At 46.2% G+C, this 20,503-nt stretch overlaps 1 long non-coding RNA gene across 1 annotated transcript in view; it reads left to right on the top strand.

Moving 5' to 3' along the window:
• LOC144819749 (uncharacterized) overlaps nt 1-19,618 on the top strand; it is a 102,785-nt gene extending 83,167 nt beyond the window's left edge. Inside the window, exon 3 of the long non-coding RNA XR_013607547.1 lies at nt 18,634-19,618. This is a non-coding gene — a long non-coding RNA (uncharacterized LOC144819749). The remainder of the gene's footprint in view (nt 1-18,633) is intronic.
• Nucleotides 19,619-20,503: the final 885 nt, after the last annotated feature.

The raw sequence follows: 20,503 nt of genomic DNA, 5'->3' as shown, positions 1-20,503 counted from the left end.
AATATGTGAGATGGTGCTCTGGCATGAGCTGAGCCTGTCTGAAGCTTTCGGAACCAATTCCTTTGCTGTTCTATGATACTGCCATACCATTTACTCTTAAGTGCATTATGAACCTCGCGGTTAAATGCTATCTTTGGTTTGGCTTTATCAAAACATGTCGAGTAAGGTGTCATACGAATTGGAATACTACCCCCTCGCCAGTTCTGGCGACGGGGGTAGCATTCCACCCTTCTAGAGGGACACGACATGTACATAACCTGAAACCCGGGTAAAGTTAAACATGAGCCTCAGCATCACAAAATGGATGCTGCCACCACAGACACAAGTCTGACCTCCTGCTGCTGGGAGTCCTTCCAGCGAGGGCGGCTTGGACAAAGGGTTTTATGCCTTGGGAGGTGCTAGCACCACCCCAGACAGGATTTTGTGTATTGGATAGGACAGGGCTGAATAGAATCAGACATGCCTGGGGCACACAAGGTGTCCCTGTGCATATGCCAGTTCAAACCAGTGCTGGGGCTCTCCAGCCCCAGTTCTGGCGCGAAGCTGGACAAAGGAAAAGGGGTGTAACCGCCCCCCTTCCTGGTCCCACCCAGAGGAGGGACCTAGCAGGTAATCCGGTCCCTAGATTTGGAATAAGAGTAGGAGCTGTGTCCCAAGAATTCAGATCATCCTGAACTCGACTTGAAACTAAGAAGAAGACTGGACTTCGACATTCTGCTGCACAGAAGACTGAAGAGAATCTCCCTCGTGGCCAAGGAGTGACCACCCTGTGAATACAGGCACCAACCAGCAACTCGACGTCTGCTTTGCCGCCGCCTCCAGCCGGAGCCCGAGCCCAGAGCCCGACGAGACCCAGACTCCCAGACATCTCAGAGCCCGATCCACAGTCCCTGCAAAGAAGAGACCCGTGGAGGCACCGAGAGACGTGGGACCGGACATCTCGGAAGACCCTCGAAAAGCTGACTGCGCAGCACCTGAGGCACCCTCGATGCTGTGCTTTTGGGGTTGAGAAGCCCCAACACCGAGCAGCATTTGCACCGAAGATCAGCCTCCCAGCATCTCCACGATCTGCGTGGGGCCCTTTTGCACTTTCCCACTCGACGCGCCATCCCGGTCACTTGCCACGCGGCTAGTGGCCATCTTGACGACGAAAACTACGACTTGCACCACTGGTCTGGTTGCTCCAGACTGGCCCTTGCTCCTCTGAAAAGGAGCACCCGCTCTGACCTTGCTGGTCCGAGTGTTAAGCTTTTTCCACTTCCTGCGTGGCTTGCATTAGCCAAGGCCTGTTTGCTCCAATCAAGTTGCCGACACTGCCATCAGCTAGAGCCTTCGTGGGACAGCTCGTGATCGACTCCTGGACGTCCTTGACCTCTTCGTGTCCACGTGGCTGCGGAGACAAGCTGCACCTCTTCACCTGTTTGCACCCGACATTGCCTGGTTCCTTCCTGGTTCCTCGGTAGTCACTGGCTAGTGACTTTGAACATTGTCCCCTCTGCTTTCAGGTCTTCACCTCTTCAGATCCACCCTTGGATCCACCGGAACTCTCCTCGACGACCCGCCTGCAGCATCTTCAGCTCCAAGCACCATCGACCTGCGTGACGAAACCCGACACTACTTTGCACCTGTGCACCCGCTTCCTGTGGGTGAGGTAACTCAGCAACGCCGGTGTTCCCACACTGGTATACACCTCTAGTGCCTGTGTCTAAAGTTTTATCCTTTTAGGTCCATCGGAAGGTTCCTAAAACACTAACTTTGTAACTTTTACGCACCATTGACTTGCATTGGTGCATGCGTGCACTTTGAGCACTGCACCCGAGTCCCGTGGGCCTTTCCCGACTTCATCACTGTTAGTCCCGAACAGCTCCAGAGATTCCCAAGGCCCTAGACCTCTTTCCTTTCCCCATAGTGGTTCTTATACCACTATTTTAGTATATGGTTTAGGTGGCCCCTAGGGCTCATCCATATTGTGCAACTTTTGTATATTTAAACTGTGTTTTGTTTTAACGCATTTGCTTCTGTGCTCATAAAGAGTATAGGGGATATTTGTAGAAATAAATCTATATATATTTTCAATATATATCTGTGTGGTGTCCTTTCATTTGGTATTCAAGGGGATTGTGTATGGTAAAACAGCTTGCTTCACATGCCTTTACAGAGTTTAGCCTAAGACTGCTTTGTCCAGGCTACTAGGATAGCTGGTCTATTAAGGTTGACTTACAACCAATCATCATAAGGGTTACTTGGCATGGTACAAGGTGATCACTAGAACTAGTGAGCATCATATACCAGGCCAACTTGTCACACACAGGAGTGCCAGTTTTCCAGAAAAAGGAGCGATTACGAAGTTTGAGAAGTTTATTATACCAAATAGGTTGAAGATGAGTTGAAGAAAGATAAGGATAAGAAGATAATAGGAAAGGAAGAAGAAGTTTACTAGAGTGAGAAAGAATGGGATTACGGAAACAAGTCAAAGTAGACGTAAAGGACAGGATTTCGCGGAAATCAAAGGGAGAAGTGAAAAAGGATTCAATTTGCAGCCAAAGTGGAGGGTAAAAAGGGAGATCGATGGAGAGCCAACAAGATGTTTGTTTCAAGGAAAAAGCACGATGGTAGGCCCTGAAATCCGGGAAGCAAACTCCAGCATGGGATTTATCCTTACGTAAAGAAGCAAGAGCAATACGAGAACGCTTGCCGTTCCATAAGAACTTGAGCAGATGGGAATCAATTTTTTTGAAATAGTAATCAGGAATATGAATGGGAATCATAGAGATGAGATAAAGTATAAGAGGTGATAGCATCATTTTTATTGAATTGAGTCGCCCCCTGAGGTTACGTAGTTTTCGGCCCGCTTCGCTACAACCACCATTTTGTGTTTAGTCGCCATTTATTGTTGCCTCACTCAGGCAGCACGACTAACGCGGTAAAATGGTCTTTCTGCCTTTTCAGCTGCTCCATGTTTTTCTTCAACTATTGTCTTTGTGTGCGATACTGATGTCAGGGTCTGGCCGAGTTTGCAAAGCCATGTCTAGACTGATTAATCCATGTCTTACTTCACTGTTTGGGACCCACCATTCTTCTCTACCTTATCTTATTTAACTGGCCTTCACTATTCTCTTCGTGTGTTCTCTCGTTACATAGCCCTTCTTTTGAAGCATTCTACACATGTTTTGCCACCTGCAAATTGAATTACGGGCACTAGTGTTGATTAACCTGAGGGGAGGAGAGCACACGGGGTCTGAAAGGAGGGTGTGTTTTAGACATCCGATAGCTTGTTTTCGAACTATTCCTATTTGTCAGTTTTGTGTATATTGGGAGTTGTCATTGAAAACTTGTGTTGTATAATAGACTGTGCGCCACGGATTGAAGTGGCAGTCTCTTGAGAACCTACCTGTGTGGTACTTCTTAGATAACTGTGCTTAGCTGCAGCTAATAAAACTACTTTTTTACGCCTAACGGAGTGTCTCGTGTCTCTGTCGGTCGAGGCAGGTGAACTCGCAGATCTTAGGCGTGCCCTGCGCCGCCTGGCCCATAAGGTCGGGTTCTCCAATTGGCGGCCCAACGTGTGGGCGACTTCAGCGGTAGTAGTTTTGCCCGAGAGTCGTGAGGAGCTTCGCAAGAAAATTCCGGAGGATTTCGCGAACCACGTGAGCGACCCCTGCATTTCGAAGTGGACCGAAGGTCTTTTGAGGCGTGGCTACTCCTTCCCGACGGCTGCTGACGACTGCTACCCTGACTGTCGCCCTGCCTTGGCCCTTTGGTGATGATTGGTATCGCGAGACGTTAGACGGACATCTGTTGGCGTGAGAAAAGCATTTAGTTAAGTATTTGTGGGTAGCGCCCACTCTCTTTGTTTTTGTATTTGTTATTCGATTAGCGTGCTAACCGAAACCAAGGGGTAAGTACGCTTGTGCTGTGACTCTATTGTCTGAAAATCCCTTGACGTTTGTAAGGAAGTCCAGTTTGTTCCGAAATGCTTGTATTTAGTAAGTTTAAGAAATTTTGTTGTTTTGGTTGTTCTAGGGATTCCCGGCTGGAGGATTCTTGTCCGATCCCTCCAGTTGGGACTCCTGCTTACGAGCTGTATTCGAAACATGGTCTGGGTCCTATTGTTTTTAATGAAACATGGATCTGATACACTAAGAAAGATGGTGTTTTACAGTGGCCACAAAATGGTTCTTTTGAGCCCGATATATTAGATAATTTGGAAGCGATTCTATTCAAGTGAAAAGCCCGGCCGGCAATGTTTGACTCTTTCGCCTATGGCGTAAGGAAGCCAAACAGAAATTAAACAAATGAAGAAAGATAAGAAAGAGCAGAGTATGTCGATTTTACAGGCTGCCGAGCAATTTAAAAATGACGAAGCTGATCAGGTGATTGAGGTGTCGGCAAGACAACATCATATGGCAATAGATAGATGCTATCCTGTGTTACCTACTGTATCAAAGAGTAAAACTCCTGATGATGATTCTTTTATGTCTCATTTGTTGACATTACCTCCACCTTATGTGTTAGGTGCTAATGCACCACCGTTGCAGCCTGCTGTTAATCCAGCTGCTTTAGTTCCTGCACAATTGCCTATTCCTGTGATTCCACCTCCGCCCTTTTACCAGCGACATCTGTACCCCAATCTCCTGTGCCTCAGCCTTCCCCATCTGTCGTTTCCTTTGCTACAGATTCTTCGTCTATTTTACAAAATACGTTGTCTCCTGTTTTGGTGTCAGATTCCCCTACAGCTCGACAACATTTAGTCGATACTGTTTCAGGTCTTTTGTCGCTTTTTCTTGGCCTCTTTACTTTTCTCCTGCGTCGTTTAGGAGACAATCCCGTAGTCAGTTTCCGGATTTGGAAGAACGGACTACATTAGATTCTCTTGCTAGGAATTGGATTATGAGTAGTGTACAATATAATGTATGTGATATTTTGGATACTTTCCTTCAATGGAACGTGCCCACACAGAGATACGTATTCAATGTTATGTGCAATACTCTGATTAAAGAATGGGGAAACGTGGATCTAGATTCACCTCCTCAGGACTTATTCGAAATACAGGATCAATTCGATAAGGGACTTATCGTGGGTCCTGCTGTAGAACATGCTATTCAAAAGCTTGTTACTTTTCGATCCGCCTTTTTCTCTCAAAGCTTTCTTGAGCCTGATCGCGCGGTTCGTCGTAAGACGGCACAATATCCTATGCGAGAAGTTCCTCCAATATGGAGAGATGAGGTTCCACAGCAGGTAATGTTCCTGGTGTTCCTGCTCATTTTCAGCGTATATGGGTACATGACCCTTGGAAAAGGTCAGAAGTATTGGCACTTAAACAGTCTTTACCGGACCCCCGTAAGAATCCTGCTGGGTATTATAAAGAGCTGTCTCAAACTGTTGACGCTTGTATTATGAATTTGGCAGATGTTGACTTACTTATGGGAAATGTAGTCCCACAAGCAATATGGACCAAGATTCGTAGGCAGGATCATGCTGCAGCTTTAGGTGGTGATTGGGCTGCCATTACAGCTGCGGATGCAGGACAAGTAGGTGGTGCCAAACCGGATGTCCTGATTACGGAATTACCTGGAAGAATAATAGATTTGATGAAAACTCTGATGCCTGCGGTGCGCGTCAATTGGGATAAGTTAGCGGCGTGTAAGCAAAAGACGGATGAAAGTGTCTCCGACTTCTTTACTCGTTTCGAGGAGACTTTCATCGACCATAGTGGGCAAGACATGAGTACTGAAGGTGGACAGCGATTATTCGTAGACAAATTTGTTTTTAATTTACTTCCAGAATTATCGCATAAATTAAAACAATCGGAGAGTTCGTGGGCTGTTTCTTCCACTGCTCAGATATTGGCTACTGCTCAATATTATGAGAATAGGGATAAGGAAGATAAGGAGAAAGCGGAGAAAAAGACTAAAGATTTAAAAACTAAGGTTCTTCTGCAACAGGCTTATCCCCCTCGTTCTGCTCAACACCAATTTCCACAGCCCTTGCAGTTTCAGAGGTTGTTACAGAAGCCAGTACCCTCAGTTCCACGAGTTCCATTGGGCCCTAAGCAGTGTGCCTACTGTAAGGAAGATGGTCATTTTAAGAATACTTGTCCAATTTTATTACAGCGGTATGGTGGACTATTAGCGTCCCGGGGTCGTGGTGATTCTCGATCCATGTCCAGAGGTAGGGGTCGTGGTGCGTCGATTCAGGAACGACGTCCCTCTCCCCCTGAGGATTCTACAAATTACTTTGATCAGCAGAATTCTCAATCTGCACAATATTACAATGATGACTATTGTCTCGATAATGAGGACGTTGATTTTCATACTAGCTAGGACAGCCATAGGCAAAGTAAGGGAGTCGTATCAGTTCCAGTAGATCAGGAAGGTCCTTATGTTAATATTATGACATTAGGTGTTACAGAACCATTTCTTTTGGTTACTGGTGCTATGAGAAGTTCCATAATGCATTCTAAACTCCCTGGGGCACCTTTGTCTGGCTTAACAAATGTTTCTGTGGGATTCTCTGGCGCCCCAGTTTCAAATCCTATTTCTTATCCTGTGCCCATTTCCATTGGTCCGTACGATTTGGAAGCTCCACTCCTTTTAACAACAGGATGCAGAGAGAATTTATTGGGGTTGGATTGATTGAAACGTCTACATGCTACACTGTATTGTTCACCCTCTGGTGTGCACCTCACCTTGAGTGATAAATTGACTTCCCCGATGTATGTATCTAAAGAACAGCTACCACCTGAATTACGTTCACTTCCTACTACACTTTGGGCTACGGGTCCGAATGATGTTGGCTTATTGCAAATTCCACCATATGTGATTACTGTTAAAGACAATGTTAAAATGCCACAAGTTCCTCAATATAAAATATCTAGTGATGGTGAGAGAGCTTTGTTGGCCATTGTTCATGATTTGGTTCAGAAGGATGTGGTTGAAGAGACTAGAGGGAATGTTTGCAATAGCCCTGTTTTGCCTATTCTTAAACGTACTGATCCCTCTCAGCCACCTGTGTACCGTTTTGTAATTGATCTCGAGAGGTCAACAGAATTGTTGTCCCTCAGTTTCCTGTTGTGCCAGATATAACAGCTTTGCTTACTATGATTCCTGCTTCAGCGGTTTGGTTTTCAGTTATTGATCTTAAGAATGCTTTCTTTAGCATTCCTATTGCTGAAGAAAGTAGGGATCTCTTTGGCTTCTCTCTCGGAGGCCGAAGCTTCCGGTTTAAGTGTGCACCTCAGGGCTATTGTGAAAGTCCTTCCATATATAGTCAAGCTCTAAAGTCTCAGCTTGACACCTTTTCTTTACCCTCAGGTGCTACTCTTATCCAATATGTGGATGATTTGTTGATCGCTGCTGATTCGGAAAATGTCTGTAAAAATGCAACTGTGTCGCTCTTACGACATTTGTCTGATTTACATCATAAAGTATCATCTTCCAAGTTACAATATTGCCGACAAGAAGTCACCTATTTAGGTCATCTCTTGTCGAAGGAGGGAAGGCAATTGACTCCAGAACGTATTCATGCAATTGCACGGATGCCTGTGCCATCCACACAAAGAGAAGTGCGTGCTTTCTTAGGCATTACCTCTTACTGTAGACAGTGGATTCCAAATTTTTCCTTACTTGCTAAACCTCTGTTGGCACTTACACTTAAAGATACGCCCCACCCTCTGCCTTGGACTGATGAATGTCAAAAGAGTTTTTCAGATTTACGTACTGCCTTGTGTTCTGCTCCTGTGTTGGGTACTCCAAATTACAGTAAACCTTTCACCTCTATGTTCATGAAAGGGAAGGTTGCGCATTATCAGTACTGACGCAACAATTCGGCGACAAACAAAGGCCGTGTGCCTATTTTTCTGCAACATTAGATCCAGTAGCTAAGGCATTACCTAGTGTCCTCAGAGCAACAGCAGCAGCGGCAATTTCTATTTGTCAATCCGCTGGACTAGTGCCAGATCATACTCTTAATGTTATGGTGCCACATGCAGTAGATACTCTTCTTAACAGGACGAAAACTCAGCACTTAACGAGTGCTCGCTTGTCTGGATATGAGTTGACACTTCTAGCTAGCCATATACACATAAAAAGATGTAATGTTCTGAATCCAGCAACATTGTTGCCTATTTTGGATGCGAACCATGTACAAGATCAGCATGATTGTTTTCTTCGCACTGAAGAAGAAACGAAGGGTCGAATAGATCTGAAGGATACACCACTTGTGGATCCGGATGGGATCCTATGGGTAGATGGGTCTTGTTTCAAACTTCCTAATGGCGAAACTACAGCTGCTTATGCAGTAACGACTTTGTACACCGTGGTAGAAACTGCACGCATTTCACATAATTCAGCACAAGCTGCAGAATTGATTGCGTTGACAAGAGCATGTGTGTTGGCGAAAGGGAAAAGAGTGACTGTCTATACTGACAGTCAGTATGCATTTGGCGTTGCCCATAGTTTTGGTCGTTTGTGGAGGGAAAGAGGATTCTTTACCTCCCACGGCACCAAGATACAGCATGGTCAGTTGGTAACTGACCTTCTTGAGTCACTTGCTCTGCCTACTCAAATAGCGATTGTGAAGTGCAGTGCGCATAAAAAGATTATTGATGACGTAGGTCAAGGAAATGGATTTGCAGACGAAATAGCGAAGGAGACAGCGAGGAATGTTGACAGTCGCATGTATGTTGCGGGCCCTGCTAGATGGGTCGCAGAAGCTGGTATGTGTGAAGACACAGTGGAAAGCGTGAAAGCGATTCAGAAGGAGGCCACCGAGAAAGAGTTAAGTACGTGGAGAGAGAGTACGGGAATGTTGGATAGTATGGGATGTTGGACGGAATTATCAGAACATCAACGATGGTTGCTACCAGATGCGTATGTACTGCCTGTAGTTACTATGGCCCATGGACCAGCCCATATTAATGCAAGGGGTATATGCAAGCTTTTAGCTCCAGTATGGCAGAATGAGGGTATTCCTAAATGTGCAGACAATGTGGTGAAACATTGCATTGTTTGTTTAATGCACAATCCAGGAAAGGGAACACCAACTCCAGCAGGTCACTTTGCACCCCCTACGTACCCATTCGAGGTACTGCAAATAGACTATATCCATATGGAACGCTTTAATAATCTCAAGTACGTCCTGGTGGTGGTTTGTGCCTTTTCCAGATGGATAGAGGCCTACCCCCTAAAGGACAACACTGCCTTGTCCACTGCAAAAGTACTTTTGAAAGAATTCTTCCCGAGATTTGGTTTGCCGCGCATTGTCTGGAGTGACAATGGAAGTGAATTTGTAGGTCAAATTATGCAGAAGGTGTGTGTGGGTCTAGGCATTAGACAGAAATTCCATGCGGCAAACCATCCTCAGTCAGCAGGTCTGGTAGAGTGCTATAATGGCACTCTCAAACTTAAGTTAGCAAAGATTCAGCCCAGCACGGGCCTTTCTTGGCCTGATGCCTTGCCTTTGGCACTCCTTTTAACTAGAACGACTGTTCATTCTCGTTTGGGGCTTAGCCCATACGAGATTGTGTTCGGACGCCCAGCTACTGTCTGGGGAGTCCCCAGACCCAAAAAGTACTCAGATATTCCATACCCGCTGTTGGTTGACTATTTGCATGATCTCACCACTAAGTTGCATGTTATTCGTCAACAGGTCCAAAACGCTTTACCGGAGGCCTCCTCAGATCCCGGACACTCCATCCAGCCTGGGGACTGGGTGTGTCTGAAGAACTTCCAGAGGAAAAAGAACTTGGAACCTCGCTGGGGGCCGCCGAGACAAGTGTTACTCACAACTCGTACAGCTGTCAAGGTCCTGGGAAAGAAAAACTGGATCCACGGCGTACATTGCAAAAGGGTACCATTGCCTTTACCTTATGACCAGTGGGTCCGAGAAGGTATTGGCGATAGTGAGTGCGAGAAGGTACCCAGCTTCGTACCGTTCAGCAGTGCACGCCTGGATTGGACTAGATCAGAGAAGGAGGACGATGACGTCTTACAGGAAGCTGTACCTGTGCATCTGAGACTTAACACTACAGATCCTGAACATTTATTCGAGGACCAAACAACGCCTGGAAAGAGACGATACAATCAGAGAAAGAGATTGCCTAAAGACAATTAATTTTGGTTTCCTTTAATTCTGTTTATAAAGAAACGTTTTTTTTTTCTCTCCCTTATCCATCAAGTTGCAGGGTCACGGTAGGAGTCTTGAGCTGTGACCTGAATAGTGACTAGGTCAACAGGACTTGCAGTGTCATAGGACGGCTAACAATCACAGCCAAGTGATTAAGGAAGATTATCGTGAGCAACGCCTTTAGAGTAATGGATAGTACAGGGAAAGGAAGTGATATTAAAACGATGAAGAGAGCTCATTATAAGAAATTATTATTTGGTCGTTGTGGCGTAGCACTATGTGTTTTGGTATGTTTATGTAGTTTATTAGTATGCATAGGATGGCTTATTCACGTTCTGCAGTTGGTACCTGTTCCCGCTTCTGCCCCTCTAAATCCCTCTACTACTGTTACTCCGCATACATTTTACTCACTCCCAGACCACGAGCAAATGAGAAGAATGGAATATCTTAATAATTCGTTCATTCAACTGTTACACCAGCATCAATTGATAGTAAATGTTACTGATTGTTGGGTCTGTGGTCTCATACCACATAATACACAAAGAGGAATGCCGTATCTAGTCCTCCCCTTTTCATACGAAGTTTCTGCTTGGGCCTATCTGGCTATGTTTTCCAATGCATACCAGAACTTACTTCGATATCCTTCTGGTGGATCCTATAATGGTGGAGTGGATTTCAGTCACAGTTCTTTGATAAAGGGTATTGTAACGATGGCAAAGATTGCTGACATTATCAAGATTCCCAAAGACGAGAAGAGAGCATACGATGGGTGGAATATAACTCGTTATACTCTCAGCCTCACCGACAAGCTTAAGCAACAGAGTTCTACACCGATTTGGGTACTTCCCCAAAGAGGTCGTTTGTGCTTGCAAATAACTGGCCAGAATACCAAAACTAAGCAGGAGAGGAACAATTGCTCCCATACTTATGTCTATACTCCTTCTACCCCCGCACCATTGGTGGCATCGCAAGGTACATATTTTATCTGTCATGACAAAGCTTATACATGGCTTCCCCCATACTTCTCGGGGACGTGTTATATAGCTTTTCTCCTCCCTCCTACATATACTGCTCCTGCTGATTATCATATAAAGAGAGTTGCTAGAGGAGTTGTAGATTCGGAAGATACAGCAGGACAAGAAGGAGGGGATTTTCTGAAAGGGTTTCTTCCCTTTTGGGGTCCGATGTCTAATAGCAAAAATATCAGACAGTTGGTCCATGTGGTTGATGCTACCATCAATGTGACTTCTGGAGCATTAAAGAATTTGACTGCTGAGCTTCAGGCGAATCGACTTATGACTTTACAGAATAGAATGGTTTTAGACATAGTCCTTGCAGATAAAGGAGGAGTCTGTAAACTGATTGGATCCAGTTGTTGCATTTATATCCCTGACAATGCCCCTACAGTATACCAAGCCATCTCTAAGCTACATGTCATCTCTGAGTCTATTCACCAAGATACTGGAGATTGGTCTGTGATGGGATGGTTTTGGGGACTACTGTCCACTTGGGGATGGAAAGTGCTAACTTTCCTCGGAATGATTTTAGCACTCGTCTTTTCTTGTTGTCTTTGTCTACAGTGTGGTCCAGCCATCTGTGGACTTTGTGCCACGATCTGTGTCTCCAAACCAGTAGCACAGCAGACAGAACATATTAAGATGATGGTGCAACAACACCTCAATGATCTCATGACCATTGATATCGACTCAGACTAACATGAGTTCCTTTGTGCATTGCCTGAGTATGGCAAAAGGAGGGTCTGAGGTTACGTAGTTTTCGGCCCCGCTTCGCTACAACCACCATTTTGTGTTTAGTCGCCATTTATTGTTGCCTCACTCAGGCAGCACGACTAACGTGGTAAAATGGTCTTTCTGCCTTTTCAGCTGCTCCATGTTTTTCTTCAACTATTGTCCTTGTGTGCGATACTGATGTCAGGGTCTGGCCGAGTTCGCAAAGCCATGTCTAGACTGATTAATCCATGTCTTACTCCACTGTTTGGGACCCACCATTCTTCTCTACCTTATCTTATTTAACTGGCCTTCACTATTCTCTTCGTGTGTTCTCTCGTTACATAGCCCTTCTTTTGAAGCATTCTACACATGTTTTGCCACCTGCAAATTGAATTACGGGCACTAGTGTTGATTAACCTGAGGGGAGGAGAGCACACGGGGTCTGAAAGGAGGGTGTGTTTTAGACATCCGATAGCTTGTTTTCGAACTATTCCTATTTGTCAGTTTTGTGTATATTGGGAGTTGTCATTGAAAACTTGTGTTGTATAATAGACTGTGCGCCACGGATTGAAGTGGCAGTCTCTTGAGAACCTACCTGTGTGGTACTTCTTAGATAACTGTGCTTAGCTGCAGCTAATAAAACTACTTTTCTACGCCTAACGGAGTGTCTCGTGTCGCTGTCGGTCGAAGCAGGTGAACTCGGAGATCTTAGGCGTGCCCTGCGCCGCCTGGCCCATAAGGTCGGGTTCTCCACCCCACCATGACAAGAAGAGAGGGTGTCAACAAGTGATGGCAGCATCCAATTTCTTTGAAATACAATCAAAGTTTATTCTAAGAGTGTCAGACAGGAGGGGGGCAAACCAAATGCCTAAATATTTAATCTTGGATGGTTGCCACGAAAAACCAGATTGGTCAAAGAGATGTTTTTGACAGAGAGGATTAAGGGGCAAGATTTCACACTTGTCGGCATTAAGACGATAACCAGATACAGCGGAAAAAGAGGAAACCTGATGAAGAAAAGCAGGAAGAGAAGAAAGAGGGTCCGAACAATAGAAAAGAATATCATCAGCGTAAACCGAAAGTTTAACTTGATGGGAGCCATATAGAAAACCAGAAATAGAATTGTCTTGACGAATTTTGGTGAGAAAAGGTTCCAGGGCTATAACAAACAATAGAGGAGATAATGGACAGCCTTGACAAACGCCCCGCTGGAGATCAAAATAATCTGAAATCGTACCATTAACAAAAATTGAAGCCTGAGGGCCAGAATAAAGTAAGGAAATAATAGATATAAATTTGGGTGGAAATCCCGCCCAGTTAAGAGCATGGAACATGAAATCCCAACCAATCCTGTCAAAAGCTTTCTCAGCGTCTAAAGAGATAGCAGCTAAAGGAACATCTAGGGAAGAAGCCTTACTAAGGATGTCGAAAAAGACACGTGAGTTGTCCGAAGAAAGGCGACCTTTAACGAAACCGGACTGTTCAGGACCGATTAAGTCGGGTAAGAAAGGATCCATTCTAAGAGGCAAAATCTTGGCCAAGATTTTGTAATCGGTGTTTACCAAGGAAATGGGCCGATAATTCTTACATAAAGAGTGGTCTTTATCTTCTTTAGGGATCAAACAAATTAAAGCTTGTTGAAATGAGCCGCTAGACAAACCCGCGTCAAGAAAAGATTGAAATAGAAGTGAAAGTTTTGGTAGAAGAAGAGAAGCAAAGTGATTGTAGAGTTCAATGGTGAAGCCATCGGGACCAGGGGCCTTACCATGACGTAGCTTCGTAGCAGCGTGGGAAATTTCTGTAAGAGAGACATCATGTTCTAAAGATTCAAAATTAATATGGGTAGAAGGTGGAGGAGGAATAGAATGAAAATAGGAACGCAGATCTTCCGAGGAAGGGATGGTTTCAGGAAGTAAAGAGTTTTATAAAATTTGACAAATTCGCTTAGAATGTCTTTGTCTTTGAAGAGACTCCCCGGAGGAAGAGCGGATAGATTCAATTTTAGTACGTTCTTTCCGAACCTTCAGGTAGTTGGCAAGCAATTTCCCGATTCTGTTCTGACCACCGTAATAACGTGAATTACATTTTAATAAGAGATTGGAGGCGGCGTCAGTAGTAAATTTATTGAATGAGATTTTAGCATCGATGAGGTCTTTGAGGGAGGATTCTGAGTTAGAGGAGTTGTAAAGAAGTTCCAGTTGTTTAATTTTTGTGAGAAATTGAGCAGATTTAGCTTCCATTCATTTTTTCTTTTGTGAGACAAAATTTATGATGAAACCTATAGAAGCTGCTTTGAAAGAGTCCCATACCGTCACATATGGGATATCAGGAGTTTGGTTTAGAGAAAAGAATTCAGAAGCAAAATAAGTAAATTGTGTACAAAAAGAGGGGTCGAGAAGTAAGGAAATATTAAATCTCCATCTGCCAGAGTGAGGGGAAAAGGGAATGAGATCAATATCTACAAGGACAGGAGCATGATCTGAAATTAAAATTGAGCCAATATCAGATTGTATGGCATGCTGAGCGAGAGATTTGCTAAGGAAAATATAGTCAATGCGGGATTGTGAATGGTGGGATGGGGAATAGAAACTATATTCTCTAAGATCCGGATTACATAGTCTCCAGATATCAACCAATACATTATGGTGAATGGCGTTGGTGAACTGGGAGTGCATCGTAGACGAGGAAAATTTTGCTTTGGAATTCCTGTCAAGAATAGGGTCATGGATTTGATTACAATCACCACCCAATATAATATAATCTTCATTAATTGTGGTCAATTTGTCAGCGGTGGAAGGCCAAAATGATTTATCTATACCAGTAGGAGCATAAACATTGAAAATAACAATAGGAATTTTATCTACAAGCAGATTAACAATTACCCAACGACCATTGGCATCACAATCATGAGAAGCCATGGAAACATTTAACTTTTTATGAAACAAAATCATACCATTTTTCTTGCCCACAGCAGGAGAATGAAAGCTATGTCCCACCCAACAACGTTTAAGCTTTGAGGCTTCTGCATCTGAGAGATGAGACTCTTGAAGAAGGGCGACATCAGTTTTAAGCCTGGCAAGATGGGTTAAAACTCGTTGCCTTTTAATCGGGTTATTTAAACCCTTAACATTCCAAGTAGTAACCCGGAAGGTAATTCAGTAATAAAGTATGAAGCAACGATATGCTTGTTCAAAATTGAAAAGAAAAAATGTACAACAAGAAGAAAGAATAAAAGAAGAGATAGTAGAAAAGAGAGCGAAAAAATAAAGAGGACAGAAAAAAGAGGAATAAAGAAAGGACAAAAATGAAAATGAAGATGAAGATGATGAGAATGAAGAGATAAGGAAGGGAAAATCAATAGGATGCTACCTATTTCTGACATGGATTAAGGAGTCACTGTGGCTTGAATACCAGCATATGTCTTGGGGTCACTGTTCACGTAATTGGTAGATAAGTGGTATCTGAAGCTCTTGATGTCAGTGCTGTGGAATTCATACTTCTGTTTGTGCAAGGTGAGGTCTTGTCTAGTAGTCTCCTCAGCATGACACATAGGTGATCATAGAGCTCTTTTAGGGATGTGGCATGTCCTAGGATATCAACACTGGCACAGATTATACTATTTAGTCCCGAGAGAAATTCACAAATGCAATTATGCAATTATTTCCCCTCTCTGGAGATTCCAGACTGTAAATGCTTGAAGTGCATCAACCTGACATGGGTAGAGAAAGTTGTGATATACCTAGAGTGTTGATTAAATTTCAGCTAATGCTAACTAGTATTAAGTACTGATTTGTAGAACCAGCTGTATTTGTTTACTTTTGCCACCAAGACATCTACATGCCATTTGATGTTCCTCTCACACTTGATTGCTAGTTTGGTAGGGTCAAAATTATGCTGATTTAACCTGCGCCAATTTTTCTTTTTTTGTTTTGGCTATCACAACCAGGAATTCAGGGACGGTGAGTTTATGATATAAAAAAAAATGTCTTCCTCTTCCAAACCTTCCAATTCCTCTTGCATCTTTTTGCAGAAGTGAATGACATGGGTCAATACCTCAGTGCCATTGACTGGATGGCGTCATTGATGTGTATGGAAGGAACCTTGGGCCTGATTACGTGTTTGGTGGTGGTGCAGCAGCGGCAGTCCTTCACCATCCACTGTAGGACCACCAAACCTGTGGTGCGACCACCCGCCTGATCAGGAATTATATCGTGGTCTGGCTGGCAGTGTTGTGTCGGTCTGCAAGGCTCACAGAAGAGCCTGCAATACAGAATACCTCAGTCAGACAGCTGACCGCTCCTTCCTGCACAGTTGTTTAGAAAGTGGTGGTGCAAATACAGGGAGCACCACATGTGCCCTCCCCGCTTACACCCCCAGCCAAAATCCGTCAGGTTGCCTTTCTTTATGGTGAAAATACCACCTTTGAAAGGGCTACAAACATGCAATTCATAATATGCTTGGCAGTTGCAGACTGCCGGCCCAGCAGGATCCTTGATCCCAGCGGTCTCATGGCCGTCCGACCACTGCAATCCTAATACTACTGCTGGTGGGCCAGCAGTGGGCCAGCAGTGTGGTGGTGGTCGGACCACCACCACGGATTCGGTGGTCCTATGGACTGCCAAACTCATAATAAGCCCCTTTTTTCTTTCAAGTACCCTGTTCCAGTGAGTAGAATGCTAAATATCTTGAGCACCGCAACAAGTTTGTACGCTTGTATGCTCAATGCAAACTAAACCAGTTTGAAGTGCCCTGTTGTGCTGCAACTAATAAGGGGTTCAGTGGCTTGTTTGGTTATGTAGAATTAACTCTTGACTACTGACCATTGTTGTGAATGTATATCAAGAACATGCCCAACAGCATTAATGGGAAGACGTTGCCAGAAATGAATAAACAGATCTTTGCCAGTGATAGGACAATGAGGTATGCCTTTGACCTGTTTAAAAAATGACTACTGTGCAGTCTACAAGTACAGAAACACCGATTTTAATTCGGAATCCTGAGAAGAACAAGGTCTACATCAATGTACCACAGATCAAGTCTTCATCTAATTTGAACCAGCCTGCTGAGCTACCCAAGATAGACCGGGCGGCGTCTGGGTACTTTATCAACTTTGCAACCCCTCTCACCAAAGTAACAGGTAGGTAGCCATCTTCACAGTGAGGGATGTACTTGGTTGAGTGGGCAGCACTACAACTCCCAACAGGCCCCCTTCACCCACAGCCCAGCAAGATGGAGTCCCCCACCATGTGCTAGCAATGCAACCCCTCTCACCAAAGCAACAGGTAGGTAGCCATCTTCACAGGGAGGGGTGTACCTGGGTGAGGGGCCAGCACTACAACTCCCAACAGGCCTCCTTCACCCACAGCCCAGCAAGATGGAGTCCCCCACCATGTGCTAGCAATGCAACCCCTCTCACCAAAGTAACAGGTAGGTAGCCATCTTCACATGGAGGGGTGTACCTGGGTGAGGGGCCAGCACTACATCTCCCAACAGGCCCCCTTCACCCACAGCCCAGCAAGATGGAGTCCGCCACCATGTGCTAGCCTCACCAAAGTAACAGATAGGTAGCCATCTTCACAGGGAGGGGTATACTTGGTTGAGTCGGCAGCACTACAACTCCCAACAGGCCCCCTTCACCCACAGCCCAGCAAGATGGAGTCCCTCACCATGTGCTAGCAATGCAACCCCTCTCACCAAAGTAACAAGTAGGTAGCCATCTCCACAGGGAGGGGTGTACCTGGGTGAGGGGCCAGCACTACAACTCCCAATAGGCCCCCTTCACCCACAGCCCAGCAAGATGTTGTCCCCCACCATGTGCTAGCAATGCAACCCCTCTCACCAAAGTAACAGGTAGGTAGCCATCTTCACATGGAGGGGTGTACCTGGGTGAGGGGCCAGCACTACAACTCCCAACAGGCCCCCTTCACCCACAGCCCAGTAAGATGGAGTTCCCCACCATGTGCTAGCCTCACCAAAGTAACAGGTAGGTAGCCATCTTCACAGGGAGGGGTGTACTTGGTTGAGTGGGCAGCACTACAACTCCCAACAGGTCCCCTTCACCCAAAGCCCAGCAAGATGGAGTCCCCACCATGTGCTAGCAGTGCAACCCCTCTCACCAAAGTAACAGGTAGGTAGCCATCTTCACAGGGAGGGGTGTACCTGGGTGAGGGGCCAGCACTACAACTCCCAACAGGTCCCCTTCACCCACAGCCCAGCAAGATGAAGTCCCCCTCCATGTGCTAGCCTCACCAAAGTAACAGGTAGTTAGCCATCTTAACAGGGAGGGGTGTACCTGGTTGAGGGGCCAGCACTACAACTCCCAACAGGCCCCCTTCACCCACAGCCCAGCAAGATGGAGTCCCCCACCATGTGCTAGCAATGCAACCCCTCTCACCAAAGTAACAGGTAGGTAGCCATCTTCACAGGGAGGGGTGTACCTGGGTGAGGGGCCAGCACTACAACTCCCAACAGACCCTCTTCACCCACAGCCCAGCAAGATGGAGTCCCCCACCATGTGCTAGCAATGCAACCTCTCTCACCAAAGTAACAGGTAGGTAGCCATCTTCACAGGGAGGGGTGTACCTGGGTGAGGGGCCAGCAAAGTATGACACCTAGCCAAGTGGCGTATGCCACCCAAACCCGTCATGATGCCCAGTACTGTGTACCACAACAATGTGATGATTTCGTCAATCTTGTGCTGCATGACATGACATCCCAATTGTCACAACAACCAACCTGTGCAGTACACATCAATGACTCTCTATCCTTTGTACAACAGGTGATCGTGAACTGGCAGGAAATGTCAGCAACCGGCAACACCAGGCACTCCCTCAGACCATGGACTCTCTGGAGCTGATGACCTCGATGCCTCGGATGCCGTGGATGTTGCCAATACACCAGTGTCGCCAGTGCCTTCACGGTCCCAGGACATTGCTCTCACCACCACCTTGACCACAACAGCAACAGTGGCCCTGCCGTCGGGACTTTTACTGCCACTACCACCACCACCACCACTGCAACAAGTCTACCCTGTCCCACCCTCCCAGACTCATTGGACAATGAAACACCCACCACATCCCAGGAGAGCAGGGAGAGTCTCTGGTCTAGGACCCAGGTGAGGCAACAGGTTCCGGACAGGAGGGCAGGTGGCCAGCAACATCCACCCAATTGTGGTGCCGAGGCCCTGGATGCCATCAACAGGGTTGTGGACGTTTATGAGCGTGCACAGGCACAGGCACGCGAAGACACACTGGAGTACCGACAGCTGTTGCGGTCCATCGATAACAGGCTGGCACAACTGGTGGACATCATGGGTCAGCAAGCAGCGTCTCAGAGGGAGCAGCCTGCAACCCATATACCACCTCCCCCTACCCCAAGTGGCCAGCAGGATGTCATTACACAAACATCCCCTGAGGCCACAGAGAGGGATGTGGCCCCCGAGCAAGCTGCCCCCACAGCAGTCCCCCCTCCGGCCAAAATACAGAGGGGACGCCCGAGGAAATAGCCAGCTGAAACCAGTGGCAAAGCACCAGCCAGCTACCAGACGAGGAGCCAGCGCTGACTTCACCATGCCCTGAGCCTGCGATTCACTCTGCTGACTATCCTCCCCCACATCGCCAGGCCATCGCTTTTATGAGTTGTACTGGGTTTCCACGACAATGTGGGTTCTACACGATGTTCTCATCCACCATGACTTTCAACTTGATGATCCCCACCCACCCATCTTGTAAATATGCACTCCACCAACACTGCCACCATTGTAAATAAACACCCTTCAAACACTCATGTCTGTGTGTACTCCAAGTTTAAGTCACAGGGTGTACAATGATGTAAACGTTACCATGTCCAAGGAGCAATGCTTGTCTGTACTCATGTTGAAAATGAAGCGACCTAGGGAGAACAAGAGCACAACATACACATGTCAGGAAACTGCATCACAGCCTTCACACCACACCACATTTCACAGCTGGGCTATCTATCCACTCCACAATTTTCACCAGTCACAACATACCCATTTGTGTGCCGTGCATGACTACCATGTCCCACACACATTTGCAAGCAGCACAGAGCCAACCACAGGCAGCAGTCACAACACACATCCAGACATCACCACCACCACCCCTCCCGCATACCATGTCAACACCGTACGTTGACACCCACCTTCAAGGGAAGTAGCGCTCAATGAGCTGACGTCTCTGGTCCACACCTTCCTCCTCTCCACTATCATCATCACCGGACACAGGCAGGATAGCATGCGGAGCCACTTGTTGGTCTGCAGGGTCCAGGATCAGGGGGATCCCCTTGCACAGGGCCAGGTTGTGGAGCATGCAGCAGGCGACCACGATTTTGCAGACCTTTACGGGTGAGTAAGGCAGGGCCCCTCCGGTCTTGTCCAGGCAGCGGAACCTTGACTTCAGCAGCCCGAATGTGCGCTCCACCACCCGACGTGTCTTGCCATGTGCCAAATTTTATCTCTGTTCGCCGGGGGTAGTGGGATTCCGTACTGGGCTCAACAACCATGGCCGGTTTGGATACGCAGAGTCACCTATGGGAGAGGTGGACAGGCACATCCAACATTACCACTGTGGTGGGGGTGAGCAGGGCACACATACAACACAGTGTTTGACACTTACAACTCACCAACAAGC

Source organism: Lissotriton helveticus, chromosome 2_1 (genome assembly GCF_964261635.1).
Source record: "Lissotriton helveticus chromosome 2_1, aLisHel1.1, whole genome shotgun sequence".
NCBI classification, from domain to species: domain Eukaryota; kingdom Metazoa; phylum Chordata; class Amphibia; order Caudata; family Salamandridae; genus Lissotriton; species Lissotriton helveticus.
This window is presented reverse-complemented; position numbering and strand designations above follow the sequence as displayed.